Consider the following 8613-nt stretch of genomic DNA (forward strand, 5'->3'; position numbering starts at 1 on the left):
TTACTTCTTGGTATATTATTCCTTTTTTTCATAATGTATTATCTATTTTAATCCCTATTTATGCTCTCTGCCAAATTCTATTTTGCCTGTTAGAAATATTGCTGCATAAGCTTTCTTTTAATTGCGACTTGTCTGGTATATCTGGAAACTTGAATTTAAATCCTGGCTCTGATTTTAACTCGTTATGCGTTAGGTGGAAGGCTGAGACAAGCCACTCAACCACAATTTCCTTATTGGTGAGATTAAAATGCTGGGCTGGACAGATCCCAACACCTCCAGCTCTAACATCCTGTTTGCAGCCTGTTCAGCAGTCACCACAGGGGCTGGTTAGCACCTCCTCCCTGGCCCTTCTCAGCCCTGCAGCACCAACCTCCTACCAGAGATGTCTGCATGGGGTGGTGTAGTCATATATTCTTTTCTTTGTAAGGTTAAACTCCTCTGAAATGGAACTTGGGGAAACTGTCTTCTACAGCAGGCTCAGGGATCTCCTCCTTGACATTATCTAGTCCTCAGTTTCAACATATTTTATTTTCTGACTAATCTTATCTTGATATGGGGGGAAATCAAATTTACCATTAAGCTCCGCAATTTCTGTTAGCTCAGTTTGAACCCCTCCTTTAGGTTTGACCAGGCTCTTTAAGGCACACACTGAGTCTTCTGCAGACACTCTAGTTATCAGAGATGCTCCTGTCTTCTGAGCAGCCAGCTCACCCATTTCTCTGTCCCAAATGGCATCTAGGTGCAGGAAGGCACATCCCAGCCTCGAGGCATTGGAGGAGGCTGATGCTCCGGATTAGCTGCCCACTGCCCAGCTGTCTCACCCTGCTCTCTGGCTCCACTTGCTCTGCAGCTGCCTGTACTCCCCGAAGCTGCACAAAGGGGGCTCAGAGGTTGCTCCTGGGAGGCCCCCATCTCAGTCCCTGGGGGCACAAATCCTTCAGGGTCTGTGTGCAACTCCCACTGGGGCCCACCCTCAGCTCCTACTCTGGGGTCCCTGTGCACCTTGTTCTGGTGCCCTTGAAAACTCCAACCAGCAATCTCAGGCACAGTCCTTGTCCTGTGGCTTCCACAGAGAAAGGGCCCCAGGCTAGGCCATCATCTGAAGCTTCACTCTTAGCCATTGCTGCTTGGCCATGGCTGTCTTGGGAAGTCCAAATAGGAGCAGGGACAAGGCCACACTACATTGCACTCCACCTCACTCCATTTTGGGTCTATACCTTCTCACGGAGGGCTGATAACATCCTCACCTTGGCCCTGTCCTTCCCTACAAACCTCCCTCTCCAATCCATCCCCCTGCCCACCTGGAGGCATGAGACCCCTCCTCGGCCTCCCTGTTGAGGGATTCCCCTGTGCAGAGCCTCAGGTCTCTCTGCCTGGGCTAAGAGGGCATGTATGGTCAGAACTGCTCACCTTCACTCTTTATATATGACGGCAAGTTTGGGAATTCCAAACTCTCTCTCCACAAAGCTGGGCTTGCTTTCTCACCAAGTGCTTCAAGAGTTTATCTTAGAAGTTAAAAGCTAGACATTGCCTCTTTCTCTTTGTTTTCATCCATAAAATGTCTAATCTTCCCCAGATAACATAAGGCCCTGGCTGAAGAAGAAGATCACATTGAAGAAGGTAGAAAGCACAGGTGCATCAATATTTTTTCAAACATTTGCTATCCTGCCATCTAGAAAAGGGAGATTTACTTCTTTTTTTTTTTTTTTTTTTTTTTTTTTACAGAGTCTCAAACTGTCACCAGGCTGGAGTGCAGTGGCACAATCTCGGCTCACCACAACCTCCGCCTCTCTGGTTCAAGCAATTCTCCTGCCTCAGCCTCCCAAGTAGCAGGGACTACAGGTGCGTGCCACCACACCTGGCTAATTTTTGTATTCTTAGTAGAGATGGGGTTTCACCATGTTGGCCAGGATGGTCTTGATCTCTCGACCACATAATCTGCCCGCCTCGGCCCTCCACAGTGCTGGGATTACAGGTGTGAGCCACCACGCTCGGCTGCTTTTACTTCTTTAAGGGGTTCAAAAGCTTCATTCTGTTGATTGGCAGAGAGGGACATTGAAGTGTTCTGGGAAAAACCCCCTCCCTCATGCCTTATTTCACGGGTTTAGACACACGAAGAGACTATATTATAGGACATCATCTGTGGTCCCTAAATAGGTGTGTTCTTTCAGGGAAGAACACCTTTGTGGAAATATTTTTACCATTTTGGCACTTTATATCATGCTATATTACCAAATACTTTCTACTCCTACAGTAATTATGATTATCCACACACTAAGGGGAACCAGAGCTAGTTTTTAATAGCCAATAAAGGATAATGCTAGCATTAACGGCGCTGGCTTGGAAAAAAGCCTGGCTGTGCTTGGATCCTAAGGGTCCCAGTGAGACCTTCTTCTCCCCCTTTATTTCAGACAGCAGGGGCTCCCCCACTCTTATGCCCCTGAAGCTGGGCTTGTGGGTTACCCAACTGGCTTGCTTTTCAAGACTGTGCACTAGCAAATCGGTAGAATTTCTCTGTGCCCTGGTCTCAGTCCAATAAGAGATGATGAGTGTAAAATATCCGGCACTTATTAGAGGTGGGTAAATAGGAAAACACCGACATTTGCCCTGTGAATTTGGCAAAGCAGGAAAGTTCATTCTCCTGACCCACGGAAACTGTATGATAATAAATGCTTATTGTTTTAAGCTGCTATATTTGTTGTCGTTTTTTCAGCAACAGAAAGCGAATCCACTGGAAATTGGAATTCTAGTGCTTTTTGAACTCTTTATCCCCCCGCCCCCCATTTTTTAATGGATAGGAAAGGTGGAAACACTTATCACGTATATCTTGTGTACGCACTAGGGAAAGTTTAACAGTTGCTATGAGAATTTGCTTGGACCCCTGCCTTTCCAGCCTTCCTCTATGTAGTTATCAGAGTATAATAGACAGGACCTGGACAGACCCAGTAAGACAGACCTTTACTGCCTTCATGGAGAGGCAAGAGATGGGAGTCACCCGAGGCATGGGGAATATTTCCTTGGCTCAAATGACTCAGCATTGTCCTCCCATTTGAGGTCCAAGAGGAATTATATATTTTTTAATATTTTTCTTTCATCACTAGTACTATACTGAATGATAAAAAGAATGAGATGGATGAATAGATGGATGGATGGAAGGATGACTGGGTGGATAGATGGGTGGGTGACTGGGAGGATGGATGGAGGATGGATGGATGAGTGGATGAGTGGGTGGAGATTGGATGGATGGATGGATGGGTGGATGGGTGGGTGGATGGATAGTAGGTGGATGCATGGGTGGATGAGTGGATGAATGGGTGAATGGATGGAGGATGAATGGATGGGTGGATGAGTGAATTGAGTTAGATGGGTGGATGGTTGAATAGATGGATGGGTGGGTGAATGGATAGATGGATGGATAATGAATGATGAATGGATTTATGGAGGTCAAGCATGCTGTTAGTCTCTTATGAGCTTGGGCCTATTCTAGGACCTGGACTTACATTCTGTTTCTGTAATGGAAATGTGTCCCTGCCCTTGCCCTTGCCAGCCTCCTCACCTATACCCCTAAAGGTGCAAGGCTGCCAGACAACCTGTCTTGATTACTGCATCTTCCCTATTCCTGGATTCTGGATCCCAACCTGAGCTGAACAGTCATGTGCTGGAGCCTTGGCTGCCATTAACTGTGGTCTTACAAATTTCCTCCATGGATGGCCTTGGGGTTAAACCTAGTTTCTGCTTCCCCTCCCTCCTCATGGCTCTGCAGTTCTCAGGAATCCCTCTCCCCTGACCCGGCTTGTCTAACTGTTGCCCACCCTCTCTCCTCCCTGACAGGTGCTATAAAATGTAGTCTCAGCAGGCATGCACCACGCCATATGGGATATTGTAGAATAGTGTGGTTACTATTTTGGGGAATACGCTCACATACTATTTTGGGGAATACACTTGCAGAAACATGATGATGGCAGCCACCTCCGGGTGGCTTGCATGGAAGCAGGAAAAAGTGTTTCCAGCTCCTACGCTTGGCTCCTACGTGCTCCATTGCATAGGCAAGGTCGGGGTACTGTGAGCTCACCAGGGAAACTGCTGTAGAATGGGATTAGCCCCTCCGGCTTTATTGAGGTGGGTATGCTGAACTACCTGACTTGCTCTTTTGGCAAAGTTAAGGTCTTGTGGGGCCATCTTGGACAGCTGTCTGGGCAGCTGTGGAAGTGGACAGTGCCCTGGTCTCAGGGGAGGAGGGTGTCGTGAGCTGCTTCAGCCCAGGGCTCCCCCTCACTACCACCTGGCAAGGTGGGAGCACTAAGCAGGCCCTCAGGGGCACACACTAAAGCCAAGCAAAAGCACATGGGTTCATCAAAGCCACATGAAAATTGAAGAGGCCCGAGTTGGGTTTCCTCCCCAATCCCACGTGAAGCACGATGCTGGAAAAGTCACTGTGAGGAGCTTTATAGTCTTTTTAAAAAAAATTCATGAAGATTACATAATTTTCAGTTAAAATATCATTTTAAGCCCGAGATTAATGTGCTTCTCAGGACAGGGCCACTTCTTAAAGGCCTAGCACTAAAAAATGCCTCCATTTTTGTCTACCAGTTTCTGCTTTAGATGCATTTTTTCAACTGTCCCTAATAACAGTTCTGTGGGTGGGTGATTAATATTACTCCCATATACCAGTGAAAACAAATTAGCGAGGCCACACAGCTAGTTAACAGCAGAACCAGAGTTCAAAGTGTGCCCGGACAGCTCTACAGGGCAAGATGCTGGCAGTGTGACAACCTGCAGGTCGAATTAAGGAGGCAAGACGCTCATCGGGACCTGGTGACTTCACATGAAAGTCACTGCTGGGAAGAGCTTTCTTGCTTGTTTCAGTTCAATTCTCAGCCCCATATCCTGGCCAGGGTGGTGCCAGAGGACCCCAGGTTTGGGTGTTCTCAGAGCTAGCACCCAATGCCATCTGGCATTTGGCTCTGTGAATGTGTGGGTGCTATTTAACCTCTCTAACCTCTGCTTCTCACGTGTAACATAGGAAAGCTAGCAGTACCCACATCTCATACCGTGGTTGTGAAGAAGACACTTTTATAAAGTACCTAAGCCAGTGCCTGACACAAAATAAGCACTAAATAATTGTTAGCTGTGGTTATTAATCATGCAACAGACGTTGGTTTTATTGAAGAAAAGGTGTCCTTGATGGTTAGTCCCTACAGGAAAGAGCCCTGGACACCTGATCTGAACAGGAACTTGTTATGATTGATGTCCCACGGCTGAGCACAGAGTTGCAGACAGATCACATGGGTACTGTAGATGCCGTGGATGATGGTGATGATGCAGGAAATGCTGTGTTGCCTCGACAGACTTGGGGCTTGAGATACTACTCAGCAGCCCTCTCAGAGAGGTCAGTGAGCACAGTAGTCTTCTTTTTTTTTTTCTTGTTTTTTTTTGAGAAGGAGTCTCGGTCTGTTGCCCAGGCTGGAGTGCAGTGGCCTGATCTTGGCTCACCGCAAGCTCTGCCTCCCAGGTTCATGCCATTCTCCTGCCTCAGCCTCCCGAGTAGCTGGGACTACAGGCGTCCACCACCACGCCCGGCTAATTTTCTGTATTTTTAGTAGAGACGGGGTTTCACCGTGTTAGCCAGATGGTCTCGATCTCCTGACCTCGTGATCCGCCCACCTAGGCCTCCCAAAGTGCTGGGATTACAGGCGTGAGCCACCGTGCCCAGCCTCCTTTTTTTTTTTTTTTTAAAGACAGGATCTCATCGTTGCCCAGGCTGGAGTGTAATGGTGAGGTCATAACTCACTGCAGCCTTGAACTTCTGGGCTCAAGCAATCCTCCCACCTCACCCTCTCAAGTAGTTGGCATTACAGGCATGTGCCACTACACCTGACTTATTTATTTATTTATTTATTTATTTATTTATTTATTTATTTATTATTTATTTTTGAGGTGGAATCTCCCCCTCTGTCACTCAGGCTGGAGTGCAGGGTGCGATCTCGGCTCACTGCAACCTCTGCCTCCCAGGTTCAAGCAATTCTCCCGCCTCAGCCTCCCGAGTAGCTGAAATTACAGGCATCTGCCACCACAGCCGGATAATTTTTCTATTTTTAGTAGTGACAGAGTTTCACCATATTGGCCAGGCTGACCTCAAACTCCTGACCTCAAGTGATCCACCTGCCTCGGCCTCCCAAAGTGCTGGGATTACAGGTGTGAGCCACCATGCTCAGCCTAATTTTTAAAAATTTTTGTAGAGATGGGGTCTCGTTATGTTGCTCAGGCTGATCTTGAACTCTTGGCCTCAAATAATCCTCCCACCTCATCTCTCAAAGTGCTGGGATTATAGGCGTGAGCCACCATGTCTGACCCAAATAAGTCTTCCTGATGACAAACCTTGAATGTATCAGCCCAAAACAACTTTCTGCTAGATGGGGACACTCTTTACTACAATATCCGTCAGGATGAAATGTGCATGGCCATTTCCCCAGCCAATGCAGAAGCGCTCACAGCTTGTTTTCTGTATATGAATGTTAATGGTGTCTGTGCTGGATGAAACACGGGTTACAGAGTGTGTGAAGCAAGCCCCTGCAGAACCTGGAGCGACTACTCAACACGGGGTGGTGCTTTACAAAGAGCACTTTGATGTGGTCGGCTGCAGTCAGAGCTGCCCAGCAGCCTCTCCTGCGGCGTCTCCAGTGGCATCGCACACACCTAAGCCCAACGTGCCATTCTCGTCTTTGGAGTGAATCCTAGCTTATAGAATGCTCTGGAAATGTTGCCAGGGAATGATGAAAGGTGTTAATTTGACTATTAAAACAACAAAAGGGCCTCCTTGTTAATAAAGGACAATTTCAGGCAGGAAAGAAACTAAAACAACATCAAAACTGCTACTGAAGTCATCCAACTTTACAGAGTGTTTTAGAGGGAGTCGCATTTCTTATACAGAATCAATACTAAAAATAGCAATGAAAACAAGTTGGTGCCTTCTTCAAACTACACACAGTAACTTGAGGATACCGGTTCTTTGGGTCTGAGAGTCCCAACCAAACACTAGGGCAAGGCTATAAGTCAGTGCCTTGTTCATTCAGTATCACATAAAATGCTCCTTCATCCACACTTTTGGTTTTTCTCCCCTCATGCTCCCACTTAGACTAGTGGTGGACATTGGGCAGAGGAGGGCTCTGGCCAAATCCCCCCTCTACTCTACACCAGCTTGTGGGGCTGAGCAATTTGTCCATGCCCCTGAGTCCCAGCTCCCTGTGTAACAAGGAACAATAGTACTAGAGATGCTGGGATGACTCAGTAAGACGAAGCGGTGAGAACTAGCATCTATGTAAAATGCTTAGTACAGTGCTTGGCAAGTTCTGTCTTTGACAAATGTTAGTTGCTGTTATATTCTTGTTGTTATTGCTGTCATTGTTATTATTATTACTGTTAGTAGTAGTAGTAGTCAATTCTTCCAGACAATCATCCCACCTTTCTGGCCAGCTCGACCCTGGTGAGGGACTTTGTGAACATTCAGAGGTGACCGCTCTATGCTGCACTCAGGTCAGGCCCAGTACGATTCTGACTATTTCCATCTGTTCATTGAGATGTTTATCAAGAGTCAAATGAGGCATGGAATTGACACACCAGTGTTTTAGAAGAGACTCTCTAATAGTATAAATTGAATATTCAAAAAACAACAGCCTGTTTTCTCACTGTAGACCTTAATTAGTGTCTTACTGACTGTTTCATAAATGAATCTCGCTTCTCATGTGAAAGCCCTGGATAATAGGTGCATAGCACCGGGATGGACAAATCTGTCTTAGGCCTCGTCAACCAAATGTTCCTGGAATAACTGATGGGCTCCAAAGTGCAGTACTGACAACACAGGGAAATTTGGGGCTGTGACTTCTTAGTTGGGTGGAAAGGAGAAAGAACAAAGCATTCCTCTTCATTTCTGAATGCCTCAACCTAAATCAAACAGTTCAGTTTTAGAAGGCTGTAGGGTCAGACTTAATGAAGTCTACAAATGACAAATGTGTAGAATGCTGAGAAAAATTCTCCAAGAGTTTTTTAAAATGCAGTTATGATATTATTTAAGTATTTGAGTTTTAAAACAAGCAATAAAATATCCATTTTTGGCCGGGTACAGTGGCTCACACCTGTAATCCTAGCATTCTGGGAGGCCGAGGTGGGTGGATCACCTGAGGTCAGGAGTTCAAGACCAGCCTGGCCAACGTGATGAAACCCTGTCTCCACTAAAAATACAAAAATATAGCCGGGTGTGGTGGCGCATGCCTGTAATCCCGACTACTTGGGAGGCTGAGGCAGGAGAATTGCTTGAACCTGGGAGGTGGAGGTTGCAGTGAGCTGAGATCACACCACTGCACTCCAGCCTGGGTGACAGAGCCAGACTCTGTCTCCAAAATTTATATATATATTGGATATATATAATATATATCCCAGATGTCTCCTGGCTCCTGCCTGCCCATGTCGACGTGAGACTCCACAGGGATAAAATGCAACAGGGGTCTCTTTGCATTTTCTGTAATTTAATCCTCTGCAGATCTATTGTATATAATACATATTATATATATATTATATAATACATATTATATATATTATATAATACATATTATATAT

At 46.2% G+C, this 8613-nt stretch overlaps 1 pseudogene; it reads left to right on the forward strand.

Moving 5' to 3' along the window:
- The first annotated feature begins 5240 nt into the window (after positions 1 to 5240).
- Positions 5241 to 8613, forward strand: part of LOC116475425 (bifunctional phosphoribosylaminoimidazole carboxylase/phosphoribosylaminoimidazole succinocarboxamide synthetase-like) — a 25913-nt pseudogene continuing 22540 nt past the window's right edge.

This window comes from Hylobates moloch, unplaced genomic scaffold (genome assembly GCF_009828535.3).
Source record: "Hylobates moloch isolate HMO894 unplaced genomic scaffold, HMol_V3 SCAFFOLD_10, whole genome shotgun sequence".
Lineage (NCBI taxonomy): Eukaryota > Metazoa > Chordata > Mammalia > Primates > Hylobatidae > Hylobates > Hylobates moloch.